We start from the raw sequence: 7361 nt of genomic DNA, 5'->3' as shown, positions 1-7361 counted from the left end.
ACTGGCTAATTAAGCTTCTTTAACTTGACCTTCAAACAATTGCCACCTCTCTGTATCTTTAATCATTAAACCTATTTTTGTTTCACATGAACTTTATTGGGGACCGATTTAGGTACAATAAACTGCACCCATTTAAAGTGTACACTAGTCTAACTTTTAAAACTACTAAATTACTAATGACATTAATTTAAAATTATTAATCAGTATGAATAAAAATATTTTTAGAAACCCTACATGACTGCAAAGTACTACATGCCTTTAGAAAGAAAGAGACATGAATATGATTTTATATTTTTGGAATCTATTGGGTACACATGATAGAAAGGCAAGTGGGAGCAAATGGGAATCAGGATGAGACTGTCCACAAGGACCTTGGAAAACCCTAGAGATGCATCTGGCATCTGGCACTCCTGAACTTGGCTTGATGTGCTCAGATAGCAAAGGCTGGTGTGGGAGGATTTGGACAGTGAGAATGGAGTGAAGGGGATGAGTTTTTGTCATGCTTTTATGACTGTCTGCCACTTCCTTTATGTTCCAATGTCCCTACCCTGGTCGGCCCCATTTGAGTTATACCTGGATTATTATTAAAAAACCATCAGAGTTTCTCGTTGCTTCCTGTCTCTCCCTATATGAACTTATCTTGTACACATCTGTGTTTATGCCACTTTCCAACAAACAAAACTTCAGAGACTCTCAGGGTGAAGTCAGAGTCTTCCCTCTGGCATTTGAAGACCTCAACCACTTAACCTGTACCTCATCCACCAATCTCACCTAATTTCAGAGGCAAATCACCTGCTGCAGATGAATGGCTCTGTTGACTTGCTCTTACCTTCATGACTTCCTGCCTGCTGGGAAGTCCCTTCATTTTCCTTCCCTTTATTTCATGGTCCAATCATAGTTCTCTATCAACTTCATGTGCACAATGGAGACATGATTCCCTCAGAATTCCTTCTCCCCATTTTTGTAGTTCTTACCTTCTGAACTATACATAATAATAAACTGCTTTGGATTTGTGTTTAATAGTTCACGGGCATATGTTCTGTCTCTCAAGTGGAATATAAACTGCTTGAGGTCAGGGACCATGCTATGGAATACTTCTTGGATTTTAGGATTGTAAGTAATTATAGTAATAAAATAGATACCTTAATGTATAACTAAATGTCTTGTGAGACTTTTCACATAAATCCATGAATCTGAAAACAATCTTTTGTTAGACCATGTGTCTTGTTCTTATTTTAAGAATATGCTATTTTTATAGGCACTAAGGGAATGCAGTGTGGTGATAATAATGACCAACATTTGTTGTGTTTTTACTGTGTGTTGGGTATTTTCCTCAGTGCTATGCTGTGCAGTAACTGCCTTAATCCTCCTGACAACTCACAGAGACTGGTGCTATTATTATCCCCATTATATAGCCAAGGAACTAAGACACAATGAGGTGAAGTCATTGGCAAGGTTGGAAAGCCAGACTTGAGGGAGCTGGACCTGCTGCCCACTGGCTTAACCACAGCGCACACTGCAACTCATTCATACAAGAAACACATGAAATGTAGGCTGTGTTGAGAAATAAATAGCAGAAATATAATTAGAGGCCAGAGGAAAAGGTTGTGAAGACCACGTCAGGATTTATGCCTGCGAGATGGTGAGCTGGAACATATCCTCTGCATAATGAAGGTGTTATATTTTAACAAACGCAGGAGAAAGAAGAGTTCATTATCTGTAGGATCTATTTTTAGATCCCTTTTCTTATGTCATTATAAAGAAAATATAAAGTCTCCACTTTGATTACTCTGTATATGATAGGTCTGATCTTACTTTTTTTTTAAAGATGATCTATCTAAGCTGTATTTTGCTGAGTTTTTCCATTAAAAATCTCCTTTTCAAACCCAGCAAATGTTTAATCTTGACTACTGTAATAGTTGGAAGTTCTCCCTTGGGGGTCATAAGCTCTTTAAATATTTTTAGGTTGCCAGATTTCTTCTTTGGCTCTCCAGGAAGCCAATTTTGTTCCTAAGAGTAATCCAGCTCTGTCTTTTGCACCCTCACTGCATCACAATAAAATGCTGCCTAATTACCACCTTTGTGGGATCCCAGAGGTGTGAGTATTTGTCTCCAGGCTATTGCTGTGGACTATAAACTCTCCTCAGATGAGAGATAAACCTCTTCTTTATTTAAACCTCCAGGTCTGGTACAGGAGTTTACTCCATTCAGATTGTTTCCAGTCTTGTAAAATAAGTGATCAAATGAGACACTGAAACTCACCTCAAGATAATTTCTAAAAGGAGTAGTTAAGGGAATGTTCCTTCTGGGTGGTGCCCAGTTCAAAAGGGGATACTGAAAAGTCAAATCCTTTTATCATCTTGTGTCTTCACATCTGGTTTGAGAAGGGAGTTCAGAGGTAAATAGAGGAGGAAGTGTTACTTCTGTGAAGACACAAAGTCTAGTGTACTCTAGTGGATATTTTCTTCTGACAATGGCTTCTTTAAGAAATTTGAGTCAAATAGCTAAACCCATGTTTTTGCTAGGAACTATTTTTAATAGATAATATATTTATATTTATAAAATAAATGTATGCTTATTTGGGTTAATCCTAAAGTGAAACATCATATAAAACATGTATAATTTGTAAATACATTGGAATTCAACAGGAAAATAACATTATTAAATAATGTATGATTTTTTCCTTCTTATCCACAGGGAAAATAACAGAGTTGGCCACTTGTCAGCTATGCGCTTATCCTCTGAGATTTTTTTTCTTTTAAAATAAAAGGTATTCAATTTTCTAATCACTATGACATAGGAAGTCCTGTGGAATGTTTTCAAGGGAAGCTTAGTGGAGGAACAGTGAAGGGGACGGGAGGCTGTGTGCACCATCTCATCTGTCAACAGTGGCAGTTCAGGAAAAAGGCCAACTACCTACGTGATGGTGGCATTTAGAATCTTTGTGGTTTGAGCTCTCGGTCCAACTCTTGGATTTCTTTCCCAAGTGATCTCAGACCTATTTGACTTACGTACTTCATTTTTGGAACAAACAGATGGATTTTTCCAGAACCACATGCTGTATAATTTTAAAACTGTGATCACTTTCAGCAGTCACTGAAATGTACAAATAGTCTCAAATAGCAGTGGTTCCTAACCTTAGCTGCATATTAGGATGACTTGGGGAACTTTAAAAAAATACTGATGCCCAGTTCCTCCCCACCAGATTAAATTTTAATTGGCCAGGGTGGGACCTAGACACCTGCCTGTGTAAAGCTCCCCAGGGGATTCCTGTGTGCTCCAACTTAGAATCACTGATCTAAAGACATGCTGAGAAGAAAGAGCTTCCCCTTCGCTTGCTGGCTGGCTGCTTGTGCACCTTTAGATATGGTAGCAACAGGGGTGTTATATAGGTGATAATAAGCTGCAAAATTACTGAATGGCTTCAATGAAAGGCACCGTTAAAGTAAAGAGGTTGTAACAAGTATTACTCTTATTATTTTGTTAGAAAACATTGCTAATACTAGATATCTGTGGATTACCAGCTCAGTTATGAAGCACTTTCACACATACCACCTGTTTTGTCCTCATAGGCACCCGTGAGGCAGAAAGGGAAGGTATGATTATGCAGATTTTTTATAAGTGAGGAAATGAAGGTCAGAAGGTTGAATGGGGCCAGGTGTGGTGGCTCATTTCTGTAATCCCAGCACTTTGGGAGGATCCCTTGAGTCCAGGAGTTCAAGACCAGTCTGGGCAACATAGCAAGACCCATCTCTACAACAAATTAAAAAAATCAGGCAGGTGTGGTTTGCGCTACGGGAGCGGCTGAGGTAGGAGGATCACTTGAGCCCAGGAGTTCAAGGCTGCAGTGAGCTATTATCGCACCCCTGCACTCCAAACTGGGTGACAGAGTACGACCCTGTCTCAAAAGAAAAAATATAAAAGTGAACAACATGTCCAAGGTCATATACCTTAATAGCTGGCAGGCTTGGGGTTAGATTCCAAGTTTTTTTTTGTTGCTATTGCCTTGCAACAAATTGGCACTATCATACATGAGAATCCCCAACAGTTCTAGTCAGTTGCTGTGTGACCCACGGACAGTTGTTTAACCTCTGTGAACCTCAGTTTCCTCACCTACAAAATTGGTAATACTTGTATCTACTTCACAGGGCTGCTCTGAGCTCAAATAAGCTCAAAGAAGATAAAGCATTCTCACAGACTATAAAAATAGGTACATATATAAGCTGTGGCTATTATTATTAACTAGCGGGAGAAGGCAGTAGTTTGAGAGAGGTCAGGTTATTTACAATGCTGTTATCCTGCTCTTAGGATTTTAAATTAAGCCCAAAACATGAGTTGTTACCTTACAATATCTTATTCTTTTTAATATTGTCTGCATCTGTTTTTGACCCAGTTTGTTTATTAATTCAACATCCAGGGTTGCAGAATTGACCTGAGCAGACCAGGCTTCCGAGTATCAAAAAAGTGTCTGAAGGGGAGACACTGAGTACCTTCTGGGTTCACATTCCCCTTCTCTACTGCATTCCTGGATTTTCTGCCTCACAGTGGCATCTGAAGCAGTGGCTATATGTGTCCTTAACCACCCTTTTAGGCCATAGCATGCCATATTACCTCATTTTGGCTCCCTGGGACTATTTTGGAGGACCTGAATTAGTCATGTGGGGTATTTGATTAAAAAATATTTAACAACCCTTTTCTTTTGCTCAACACTGGGCCTCTCTGTTTGAGAGCAGACCTGGGTTAAGAGAGCAATATCTGAGGTTTCTCTTATAAGAGATGAACACAGGGAATCAGTTAAGAAAAAAAAAAAGAAAGAAATGGGTTTTTTAAATCTCACTTTCATCATTCAATCCACTGTCAGTGAGACATCTGATGGTACTTAGTTATAAAGTAATATAAAGAATCCTCATTTATAAGTACAGGTCATTTTATACCTATTTTTTTTTCATTTAGCACTGTCAAGTTCCACTATTTTTTTCATAATTCTCTCTACCACAGTGCTCTATGTATAACAGATTTTCAATAAATGTTGTCAGGAACTTCTTTCTCTATCCTTAATCTCTAAGACATTCATTCATTTGCTCATATAAGAAACACCTATTAGGTTTTGACTTTATGTCAGGCACAATGCTAGGGCTGGGTATACGAAACTGTAGAGACCTACTCCCCATTGTCAAAGAACTTGTCTGGTGGGAAAACAGAGAAGTGAACAGATGATTCAATTCAGAGTAAGTGCTGTGATGGTGGGGGCATAGGGTTCTACAGGGCACAGAGAAAGAAGACCAGGGTCAGCAATGGGTTCCAGAGGCAATGCCTGAGCTGATTCTTGAGGGACAAAGAGGAGTTGGGGAGATGACAGGTACAGTAGGGGAAGGTGGGTGCAGGAAGGAGAAGGACATGTGCAGGCACAGAGGTCTGGGAGCATGAGGAGGCAGAAAACAAGGAAGAGTGAGCAGGCCAGGTCACCACATACTCTGCACTCCATCCTGCAAGCTGTGTTTGCTACACCTATTAGTAGTTCATGAACTAAATGTAAATAAAATAGGACAGAGAACACCAGAGCACAGGACACTAACCAAGGCCCTCAGTCCGACAATCTGCAAGGAACTGAATTCTGGCAACCACCACGAGAGCCTGGAAGCAGATCCTTCCCATGTCAAGCCTTCAGAAGAGATTCCAGCCCTGGATGACACCTTGACTGCAGCCTCATGAGACACCCTGGAGCAGAGAACCCAGCTAAGCTGTAACTGAATTCCCACAGAAACTGTAATAAATATGCGTTGTTTTGAGCAAGTGTGTGGTAATTTGTTATGCAGCAATTGAAAACTAATATGCTGCCTAATTTATATTTGACTTCCTCTGCTTCCTGAGCTTCAGCCTCACATTCCTGCCTTGACAACCCTCATACAGTGACACCTACATCAAACCCAAATACACTTTCATACATTCCTACTCATGAGACCAGCAAAAATAGAAATGTCAGATAATTCCAAGATATGATGAAGTGGGAATTCTCTTACATTGCTATTCTGAGCATACATGAATACAGCGACTTTAGGGAACACTGGTGAAATCTAGGAAAACTGAAGATGAAGGATTTTTGCTATCTATCATTCTACTTCTTGGATAAACTCTCCAAAACCTTTCACACATACATACAAGGAAGTATTCAACAATGTTTATTGTACAATCTTTAGTTTTAGTGAAGGATAGAAATGGACTAAATAGTCACCAACAGGAAATAGATGAATGGTATTATATGGTTATGGCAATTAAAAATGAGTGAACTAAATCTATTAACGTGTATAAATCTCAGAAACACATTGTTGAACAAAAAAAGGCAAACTCAAGAAAGCATAACATAATGACATTTATAGAAAGCTTGAAAAATGCAAAATATTTATTATATAATGCCTATGATATACAGATATGTAATAATAGTAAAAGAACATGAATCCAAAAATAACATCAAAATCAGGATGTGTGGTGAGTACCAGGGTTTCTTTTTTGTTATGCAACTCTCTATAATTTTTTTTTGTGTTTTAAATTTAAAAAAAACTCAAATGCTTTTCTGTCATGAAGGTGTAAATCCTGGCACAGATCAAGAAGGAAGCAACATATGTTTCTTCCAAATCTTATGTAATTGCCATACTTACTTTATTTCATCTTAACTTCACTTTCAGACGGTAAGAATAGGTAACCAGTAATTTGGGAAAAAGGGATTGAGATGAGGTTGAATAAGTGCTGTTAGAATCCTTTATTGTCAGTGAGGATTTTCTGGACATGTGAAAATTGAGGTGAAACTGAAGAAAGGAGTGAGTCAGGCCAGCGAATATAAGGAGAGAATACCAGGGAGAATAGGATGATGAACAGTGTGCTTGAATTGTTAACCATTTAGGAACAATTCATGTAAGCCAACGTTTATGATTTTCTATCATTTATGCACATAAATCACAAAGACAACCTAAAATGCATGAGAAATAGGAAGGAAGAAAGGAAATGGAATTTTCCTTCAAAACTCATCTCTCTCAATTGTCTATAGTGGAAGTAGAACAGACTCAAGAAAAATAGGAAAAGAAAGGATTTCAGACATGGGAGGGGCCCTGGAGAGGGTGTGCATCTCCTTAGAAGGGGAAACGGAATCCCAGCTGTACTGCTCCTTTTTCATTCATACTTGAAATGTTCTGTGGTTGGGGTTGCCTGGCACAACACTCTCTCTCTTCTATGAATAGAAAACCTGATCACAAGCTGCTCTTCCTCTGTGACATGTCACCTATATTGTAACATGCTTCAGTGGATAAATCAGAAGGTGACATGCTTTTCAATTCACTAGAAGATTCTCTGCAGGTCACAAATGAAGT

General features: G+C 38.8%; 1 long non-coding RNA gene across 1 annotated transcript; it reads left to right on the top strand.

Annotated features, from left to right (window-relative positions):
• The first annotated feature begins 403 nt into the window (after positions 1 to 403).
• LOC105732126 (uncharacterized) lies at positions 404 to 5789 on the top strand. The gene is made up of 2 exons (XR_001110906.2): positions 404 to 2770; positions 4149 to 5789. It is a non-coding gene; the product is annotated as an uncharacterized LOC105732126 (long non-coding RNA).
• The last annotated feature ends 1572 nt before the right edge of the window (positions 5790 to 7361 follow it).

This window comes from Aotus nancymaae, unplaced genomic scaffold, assembly GCF_030222135.1.
Source record: "Aotus nancymaae isolate 86718 unplaced genomic scaffold, 86718_ANA_hifiasm-v0.15.2.pri h1tg000043l, whole genome shotgun sequence".
NCBI lineage: Eukaryota > Metazoa > Chordata > Mammalia > Primates > Aotidae > Aotus > Aotus nancymaae.
Note: the sequence above shows the minus strand (reverse complement) of the source record. Positions and strands in the feature narration are given on the sequence as shown.